The sequence below is a fragment of the Dendrobium catenatum genome, unplaced genomic scaffold, assembly GCF_001605985.2.
Source record: "Dendrobium catenatum unplaced genomic scaffold, ASM160598v2 fragScaff_scaffold_621, whole genome shotgun sequence".
Lineage (NCBI taxonomy): Eukaryota > Viridiplantae > Streptophyta > Magnoliopsida > Asparagales > Orchidaceae > Dendrobium > Dendrobium catenatum.
The window spans coordinates 17,782,906-17,793,367 of record NW_021319083.1 but is presented as its reverse complement, the minus strand read 5'-3'; the positions used below and the strand labels follow the sequence as shown (position 1 = coordinate 17,793,367).

At 39.8% G+C, this 10,462-nt stretch overlaps 1 protein-coding gene across 1 annotated transcript in view; it reads right to left on the bottom strand.

Moving 5' to 3' along the window:
* The window catches only part of LOC110105475, a 13,600-nt gene extending 6,118 nt beyond the window's left edge, over positions 1-7,482 (bottom strand). Inside the window, exon 1 of the mRNA XM_020835005.1 lies at positions 7,079-7,482. The gene's annotated coding sequence lies outside the window, so the exon portion shown is untranslated. The remainder of the gene's footprint in view (positions 1-7,078) is intronic.
* Positions 7,483-10,462: the final 2,980 nt, after the last annotated feature.

Below are 10,462 nucleotides of genomic sequence, written 5' to 3'. Positions count from 1 at the left end.
GCTCACTTACACCCCTAGATTACCGTTGGAGAGAAATGTTGTGCTTTGAAGTAGATTGTGTGAAGGAGTGGTGTTGGAGGTTGCTGTGGGTTGATTTAGTGGCTAATGTGCTGTGTAGCTATTTGGGTGAGAAAAATATGAGGACTTGTGAGTGGGCTGCTGGTTTGGGGTTGAGAGTGTTAATGGGCTGTTTGGAGTGAAGGAATTTAGCAGGTGGGCTTTGTAAGAGCTTTTTGGTGTGGTGCTGGGCTCTAAGAGTAACGCTTATGTGGTAATAGTGTGAACAGGGAAATAGATGAGAATATTAGATGGCTAGATGACTGTGGCCTCGTGAGTTTTTGTATGTCTGTAGTGGCAACTGACTGTGTCGGTTGAGGGAGGATTGGAAGGTTGTGATCGAAGTGACGGGCTGTTGTGGCTTGGAGGGTTGTATGGGGAAGATCGGGCAAGGGAGATTGGAAGTTGGTTCGATTGCATGAGCAGGGAGGTCGGGCTGGACGCATTGAAAACAAGCTTCTCACGGCAGTTGGAGAAGAGTATATGCAACTCGCTTTGTGGATCAGAGTGTCGTTGCGACTATAGAGCTCAGATCGTTGGTTGGCAACTGTTGAAGTTGGTACTAGGCGTCATACGGGGTCGTGAACGACTGGTGAGGGATTTGCGTGCGGTTCAGATCAAGATGGGGGATAAGAGTCAGATATATCAGGTCATGTAGTAAATGATGGTTATGTGTCGGTTATAGGAGATGGAAGGGGTTCGACAGTGATGGCCAGAATCGGCACAGGGAATGGAGGCTTCGGTTTTTGTGAAATGAGGAGTTAAGTGAAGCGGAGGTCGGGAGGCAGCGAAGAGAATGATGCAGGAGCGTCCATATAAATAAATTGTATTTCTTATTAGTGATTGGTGTAGCTCTATCTCTTGTGTAGCTATTATGTGGCTACCTTGAAGTCTATATATATAGTGCAGTGTCTTTGTAATAGGATGGATTGGAATTAAGATTTAAGTTTAGTTTAGTTTGTTTTTGTTTTCCTGTATCCTAAGAGTGATTCTTAGGTGGTGGAATCCTTCCTCCAAAAAGTTCTTGGAGTTATCCGGCCACGACCACCGTATCGTCGACATGGATTTGTCAAGCCCCCTCCGGTCCGATGTCATTTGGTATCAAAGCCGAGAAGATGTTGTCATGTTTGACGGGGCAGCGAGTGCTTTTGAGTTTTTTTTGATCTAGGAGTTGTTTCTTAGCACGTCCTCTGTTTTTCTTTATGTATCCTGAATTGATATTTTCAGTGGTGAATAAACTGAGTTCAGTTGTCCGTAGAAATGAGTGTAGGGAAGGAGAGTGGAGGCGACCAACAATTTTACGTTCTTTCCAGAATTTTGCATCCACAATTTTTGCATTTAGAATTTCTACAGTTTTCAAGATTCAAGTGTCCAAATTCTATAATTTAGAAATAAGATTTTGCATGTTGGAATCTGCCACCACGCCAACTTTACTTTCATTCATCATCTACATTCAAGATTACATCAGCTATCAGAATAGGTAAAGCGTCATGATCCTTGCTCATGAACCTTGCCAAGGAACGTTGGGTTGATCTCGCTTTCAGCGGTTGTTGCGTGAGATCGCCTAGACTTCAAGACCGATCTACAATTTCAAAACTCGCCGTTGCTGTGCTACAGGAGGCGTGAGTACATTGGCGTGGGAGATCACGCAAACAAGCGGTGGGTTGACGTATGCAAGCAGGGTGTCCGAGCTGGAATCAAGAAGAAGTTTCTTCTTCCTGTTTAACAAGAATGCCCTTCTTCTGTTATGGCCATGAATACCATAGGTGATCCTGCATCAAGTACTGGGCTCACAAGAAAGCTGAAGTCATATTTGTCTTATTCCAAGCCTCTAGGCCAACTCCCAAGTGGAGCATCTTCACGCACCGACTTCTCCAAAAGTTTGAACGTCTTCAACAGCTAGATCTTCATTCCACGCCTTCCAGTAGCCAACAAAGCAACCACAGAAGGCTAGCCTTTCTTGCTGCATTCCGTGCCTGCCAGCCAGCAAGCAAGAACAGCGGGATAGTGAATTGAAGGAGGAAGAATTATGTTTTGCTTGCTCGCTGATACCTTTCTCTAGAAAGGCTATTTTCCACTCCTATTTAGGAATTTGTTTCTTCTATCAATATTTGAAGATTTCTATTTTTATTTGCATTTTTTTGTATCTTGGAATTTAGTCAAGTGGTGATTGTCCTCGACAAGATGTCCTACCGGATCATCACGATCCACTTCAGAAGCAGAAATTGAAGATCACCTACAGAAATTGCCGACTCAACTACGATTGTCAAGGATGTAGCGAAGGAAAGACTTGAGCCCCTGCTCGAGACTTCATGGCGTCAACTACGGGGAGTACTCCATGACAATTTTTAAATCCGCTCGTTCCACTACATCATTACGAACCGAATGACGATGACGAGGGCATCCTCTAAGGATCATATCTTTTCCACCTACAAAGAAGTGTTTGAAAGACCACCTCATCAGTCTTCACCCCGCCACTGATCAAGTCCAGCTCAAGATGTAAAGATCATTGCCATATCATTTTACCCTTCTTAATGACCTGCATATGACGAGTAATGATGACGACACTTCTTTGATCTTAACACATATTAATGATTGAAAGGAACTACATGCGAATCTTAAGAAGCTGCAATAGTGAAAAAACTTTGAAAAAGATGCCTTAGATGATAGAATCAATCATCTTTAAGGGTAACCCAAGAATTCTTCAAATAGAAGTTGTACTTGACTCCACTTACCAGGTTGAATCAACATGGTACTGTTGCCGACTTAAAATTCTGTTGTTGGGCTTATCTACTTTTACTCCTCCCAGTTGCCAAGTGATAGGTACTACTTATTTCATCCCAAGTTCATTATGGAAAGACATGAGAGACCTGCGGCTTAAATGAAATATTCATAGCAAGCTTCAGCTTTCCCTGCAATGTTGCATTTGAGAGGCTAGAAGGACCTCCATGCCTTCCAATGCGCCTTGCGCAGCTAGCTGTTTGTGACACCGGGTGGAAATATCCATACCGGTTTAGCCAACCAAAACCGCCTCCTTATTTGTGGCCAACCAGACCTCTTTCTAGAGCTCGAAGTTCCCTCCTACCCTGGTAGAATGACGCAGAAGCGTCCTAATAAATAAATTGTATTTCTTTATGATTGTTGTAGCTCCTATCTCTTGTGTACCTATTATGTGGCTACCTGAAGTATATATATATATATATATATATATATATATATAGGCGAGTGTCTTGTAATATGATGGATTGGAATAAGATTTGAGTTTAGTTTTGTTTGTTTGTTTTCCTGTATCCTAAGAGTGATTCTTAGGTGAGTTCTTGTAGTTATCCAACGACGGCCACCGGATTGTCGACGTGAATTCGTCGAGCCCCCTCTAGTCCAGTGTCATTTGGCTATGGTCTTCGAACTGGCTTCTTGTGAGGCAGGGGCGGAGGTCGATTGACAAAGGGAAGTAAATTAGAAGCCTGTATGCAGGAAGAAGAAACAAATTAACTTCATTTTCGTTCTCATTTTAATCAATGTGTGGGGTGCGATAGACGAACTATTGTGTAGGAAATCCCGAAAGAGACTACTTCGGCGCCGGAGGCAGTGAGAACTGGCTTCTTGTGAGGCAGGGGCGGAGGTCGATTGACAAAGGGAAGTAAATTAGAAGCCTGTATGCTGGAAGAAGAAACGAATTAACTTCATTTTCGTTCTCATTTTAATCAATGTGTGGGGTGCGATAGACGAACTACTGTGCAGGAAATCCCAGAAGAGACTACTTCGGCGCCGGAGGCAGTGATTTTAGCTGGATTTCTGTAGGAATTGTGGGGACGATGTACGTGGTAATGGTTTTTTTTTTTGTAAAGGTCAACAAATTTGGTACGCGTCTAGAGTGAACTATGTTTGTTGTAATCTGGTTGACTATGTGGATCTTCAAATATCTATACTAGATATCCTGCCTTGGGTTTCTTTTGTGGATATCTGAGAATCTGTGTAATATGTGCTAATATTAATATTGATTTTTATCCTATGTTTGGATACATCCCAAGAAGTGCTATGAATGCCCCAATTAATACACAAATACAAAAGAGTTAGATATGCAATTTAGGTATTAATATTACACACCTTCACATAACAATAATTCAAATCAACAATAACCCATAGTTATCTCATAAGAATTTTGTGCTATGAATGATGTCCGAGTGCTCTAGATTAAAACTCATGCAGTACACCACTTACGACAAAGACCCTTTGATATTATGAGATAAGCTTATTACATATCAAGATACAATTAAAATATGTTGAAACATAAAAAGAATGGAAGTCTAAAAGAAATTGAGATGAAAACAAAAATATCCACGAACAAAATTAAATGAAAAAAAAAATCAGGATTAACCATGAATCTAATCTACTTTTCATTTAGGTTGGTTTGTTTACAAAAATAGAATGTATGCATATTTCTCTCTGTAATTCTTTGCTTAAAACCATTTAAAAGCTAAATTAAAGTTTGATGTTTAAATGGAAAAAAGTTTAAAGAATTTATTGGTTAATTCTGCAAAGAAAACATGAAGAGAAATCACATTGTATACTTGCATTGTCGTTAGCACGGTGAGAGGTCGGTTGTTATGTATAGTAGATGGTTGGCCGCCTCTCGTAGGTGCTCGATGGAATATGAGGAGCTACTGTTTGCACTAGCTAGGGCATGAGAGGATGGAGTCGGGCTTGATGCTGGCTGCAACGACGTACATGCTCGATCAATGAAGAGTAGCTGGCTGGAAACGTTCGTATTAGCTTGGGTGTCAGGAGAGGGAGTTAGACTTGAGAGACAGAGATGAGATCAGGAAGAGAGTGTCGGGCTGGGAGACAGATTATTTCAAGGAGAGGGAGCCGAGTTTGGCGCGAGCTAGGGCATGGGTAGAGTGATTGATTGAGCGGCATACTGGGAGCATAAGCTAGGTTAATGGGGCAGTTTAAACCGTTAGTATTGGAGGAGCTTTAAACCGTCATTAAAAGTGGTGGTTTCAATCACCACTCATAAGAATGTGTTTGGGACGGCTGCAGCTGTTGGTAAAATAGATTGTGAAATTGATGAACAAAAAGCTATTTTTTGTTGTTGTACATAAATCATTATATTTTGTTTAGAAAGTATAATTGTGAAGTTGTTGTGTTGCAGCTGTATGCGAACAAATTACCTTGATACCCTTATATATATTGAATTGAAAAAAAAAGATATTTATATTTCAATTTTTTTAATGTATATAATAACAAACTACCATTTCTAAATTACAATTGTACCCATTTTTATGAAATATTTTATATCTTTTAAATATCAAAGTACTCTTAGTTTTTTTTTTTTTTGACAATATAATATCATACTTCAAAATTATCTCGAGAAAATAATAATATTTGATATCACTTAAGAAAATATTTTTAAGTATATATATAAATTCCTCAAAAGGCCAATAATGAGTTATATTCTTGGAATAGCCATAACCTATGGAAACAGGATGCAGCCAAGCACAAAGGTGACGGATCCGCAGAGTAGGAGTGCGAACAAGGCACCGACGAGGAGCAAAGCGAAGCCAGTCCACAAGATCTGCGAGCAGTGCGGCCGACGATAGGCAACAGTTCCGGCGCTGAGTTGCGGCGATGGCGGCAGCGAAGAAGAGAGACAAAGGTGGGGAGAGTGAAGAAAGGAGAGAAGGAGGGTGCGCAACTCACTAAGAGATGCGATTGATACTGGTGATCGCAACCCATATTTAAATAGGAATCCTAATCTTAACCAGGAGAAATGGGGAGAAGAGAGCAGAGTCGGAGGAAGGCGTATAGGAGAAGCAGCGGTGAGTGGAGGGAGCTTTGGCAAATCGGCATGCCTCGGAGAAGGTGAGCCCGAGATGGATGAGCTTGAGAAGGTCGACGTTGGTTTGTAGCAAACATTGTGATTGGGCATTTTCGTCATTTATGCCCTTCGAAACAGCGGAAAGTAGCGACCCACAACAAATCACGTGAGGCAGTGAAAGTTCGCAAGAAGCAGTGACAGGATGCAGATATTTTTCTAACTCAGTTCTGCCGCAATCCCCCAAACGAGCATTTAACAAATTTTTTATAAAGCAAAGCAGTCGTGAAGCTGTCCCAAACGCACCCTTAAATATACTCTATAATAGTGATTTCCAAAATTTTGCATGCAATATTGATTTATAGTAGTGTTGGTTTAAAGTAAGATGTGGGTAATGTATTCTAAATGCAATGGCTCCAAGAATATTGGTTATTCTTTGAAGTAAAACAAATGCAAGGGTTTTGAGAATAGTTTATCCTCATTTCAAAGCCATCGCATGTCTAGAGTGAACCATGTTTGTTGTAATATGGTTGACCATGTGGATCTTCAAATATCTATACTAGATATCCTATCATGGGTTTCTTTTGTGGATTTCTGGGAATCTATGTAATATGTGCTAACATTAATATTGAATTTTATCCTATGTTTGGATACATCCCAAGAAGTGCTATGAATGCTCCAATTAATACACAAATACAAAAGAGTTAGATATGCAATTTAGGTATTAATATTACACGCCTTCACATAAGAATAATTCAAATCAACAATAACCCATAGTTATGTCATAAGAATTTTGTGCTATGAATGATGTCCGAGTGCTCTAGAATAAAACTCATGCAGTGCACTACTTGACAAAGACCCTTTCATATTATGAGATAAGCTTATTACATATCAAGATACAACTAAAATATGTTGAAACATAAAAAGAATGGAAGTCTAAAAGAATTTGAGATTAAAACAAAAATATCCATGAACAAAATTAAATGAAAAAAAAATCAGATTAACCATGAACCTAATATACTTCTCATTTAGGTTGTTTTGTTTACAAAAATAGAACGCATGCATATTTTTCTCTGTAATTCTTTGCTTAAAACCATTTAAAAGCTAAAGTAAAGTTTGATGTTTGAATGGATTGAATTTATTGGTTAATTCTGCAAAGAAAACATGAAGAGAAATCACATTGTACACTTGCATTGTCGTTACCTCAGTGTTCCGTTGCAGTCTTGATCAAGCTCGGGAAAGGGAGGCCCGGTGAGAGGGCGGTTGCTGTGTACAGAGGATGGTTGGCCGCCTCTCGTAGGTACTCGCTGGAAGATGAGGAGCAACTGTTTGCACTAGCTAGGGCATGAGAGGACGGAGTCGGGCTTGATGGTGGATGCGGCGACGTACAAGCTCGATCGAAGAAAAGGAACTGGCTGGAAACGTTCGCGTGAGCTTGGGTATGGGGAGAGGGAGTTAGGCTTGGGAGACGGAGATGAGATCAGGAAGAGGTTTCGGGCTTGGGAGATGGAGATTATATCGTGGGGGAGAAGGAGGCGGGATTGGCACGAGCTAGGGCACGAGAGGAGTGACTGATTGAGCGGCCTACTGGGGGCTTAAACTAGGTTAATGGGGCAGTTTAAACCTTTATTATTGGATGCGCTTTAGGGCTTGTTTGATTGGGTTATTGCTTATGTAAAATTGAATTTTATAAATAATGGTTGAGAAAAAGAAGTTTAATAAAATGGAGTTTTAATAATGACTTATTATTTGAGAAATATTATTCTTTTATGCTTATTAAAACTAGAAAACATATATAAATTGTTTGTTTAGGTGGTTAGCTTTAGTGATTTTATTATGACAGACTAAATTATTCATCTTTGAAATTTAAGCATACGTAATTAATTTTTTTTTATTTTGAAAAAGTGATATATATAAGTGCAGCATATAATTTGATCTATAAAATAGAATTTGATTGATTTTTGAGCAACCGCCCTCTCACCGTGCCTCCCTTTCCCGATCTTGATCAAGACTGCAACGGAACACTGAGGTAACGACAGTGCAATTATACAATGTGATTTATCTTCATGTTTTCTTTGCAGAATTAACCAATAAATTCAATCCATTCAAACATCAAACTTTGCTTTAGCTTTTAAATGGTTTTAAGCAAAGAATTGCAGAGAGAAATATGCATGCGTTCTATTTTTGTAAACAAAACGACTTAAATGAGAAGTATATTAGGTTCATGGTTAATCTGATTTTTTTTTTCATTTAATTTTGTTCATGGATAATTTTGTTTTAATCTCAAATTCTTTTAGACTTCCATTCTTTTTATGTTTCAACATTTTTTAGTTGTATCTTGATAAGTAATGTTTTGTATCCCATTGCATCTTATACTCTCTACTCCATTCATCCAACCCTCACATCAAAACTCAACCATCTACAGCTATGGCATGCTAGACTGGGCCATATGCATTGTTCCACTCTATACAAATTATATAGGTTACTTAAGTTTAGTTGTTAGTCCAATGTTTTTACTTCTTGTAATGCTTGTAATGTAGTCAAGATCCATGGGCTACCTTTTAATTCCAAAACTTATTTTAAGTCCACAAAATTATTCTTAAGACAAACTAATGTTTTGGTAGGGGTGTCAATTTTTGACACGACCTAAAACCCGACCAAGAAAAATTCGGGTTTGGGTTAACTCGTTTGTGAAATGGGTACATGGGAAGTGAGAGTAAAGATAAATTTCAGTTGAGGTGGCTTGTTTGAGCTCGGGTAATCATGGGGTGTCTGGTAATGGGGTGATCTACTAATGCCTGAGAAGTGGGGGAAGGTGACATGGAAGTTGAGACATGATTGGGCTGGTTATCCGTAATAACATGGGTCAAGTAAGGGATTATACTTGTGATGGTTTGAGATATGGCTGAGGTGAGGTGGAGTGTGGTGGTTATTGGGATTATTAAACTAACAAGAGTGGAGGTAGAGAGGGTTGTGGAGGGGATTCAGGTTGGTTTTATGGATATGAAAAGACAATTTTGTCAAACATAACATGACAAGATATGTGAATTTTGTGAGTTTGAAGGTTGTAGCAATGGTAGACTTTGTGGGTATTAGAGTAACTAAGGAAGACACATGGTGTGGAGCACAGGGCGAGCTTGTTGGGAGATAGAGGATGTAGCCATGGGAAACAAAGATAGCCAAATATTCTAAGATGGTTGTAGGTTGGCAATTTGTGGTGGAGCAGTTGGTAGGGGATTTTTATTTGGTATTAGGAGAGGGGAGATGATTAATTAGATAAAGGGAGGTGAGAAGTTCCCCAAACCAGAAAGCGAGAGGTAGATGGGTAGCTTGAAGGAGTGTTCAAGTAATTTCAATCAAGTGCCTGTGTTTTCTTTCAGAGACTCCATTTTGTTCAAGTGTGTAAAGACAACTGAACTGATGTGTTATGCCTTTATGATTGAGAAAGGTGGCTAGAGACTGAGAGATATATTCCCCACCTCCATCTGATCAAATGGTTTGAATAGAAGTTTTTAATTGGGTTGTATCCATTTGAATGAAATTCATTAGGTGATGAGGAGTTTCATATTTGTGATGCATTGGGTACAACCATCCAAATTTTGAGTAATCATCCATGAAAATAATATAACAAAGATATCCATATAATGAGGGAATATGGGAAGGACCCCAAACATAGGGGTGTTAAAACAGGTCAGCGGGTCGGGTTCGAGTCGAACCCGTATTAACCCGGGTCAAAATGGGTTGACCCTAACCTGACCCGTTTTCGCAAACATGTCAGGAAATCCAACCCAGACCTGACCCGCACGGGTTAGGAGTTGACCCAACCTGACCCATGAACCCGGGACTAACCTGCGAACTAAGGCCGTCATACACGCTAGCGTGTGGAGTGGAGTTCTGAGAGCCAGGCATTTCACACAGCCTTTTGTAGTGGGCAAAAGCTCATCTTTATCCATTACGAGGACTTTGGCAGGTTCAACTTTCTCTTCTTCCATATGTATAGTCTTCTGTAAGTTCTCTTTCTCCTTGTCGACTAGATCTAGAGCCTCATTTTTCAGGAGAGAGACAGGAAAATGCTTCTTTGTCTCTTCAAGCTCCTTTTGCATGTCCAATCTTGCTGCCTCCGTAGAAGCCATCTTCTCTTTAGCATCTCAATCTCCTTATGCGCTGGGTAAAGCTTTGTCTCTAGATCTGCCACTCTTAAGGACATCTTCTTCCTATGTTAAAACAAAACAAAACATTTAAAGGAAAGTGAGAAATATCAAAGAATAATGAAGTTGGTTGAGCAACTCATAGAGAGGACATGAGCTAAGTGAATGCTTGGCACAGGACGATGATGGAGCGGATGCCAGAATAGTTGTCACTAGTGAGTTGTATGTGGGTGATGTGCTTGATATTAGATATGAGAAACTTAAGAGAGGGAGGTATTGTCATTTTTTCCATGATGGTAACTTCGGTTGAGGTATGATCTATAGTGATAGAGGCACTGATGTCAGACATCGGTCAAGAAAGAAGAGCTATTAGTCTTCATTAGTCTTTGATACCATGAAGAGAGAATATAACACAGAGAAATGCATAGACAATAGAGAG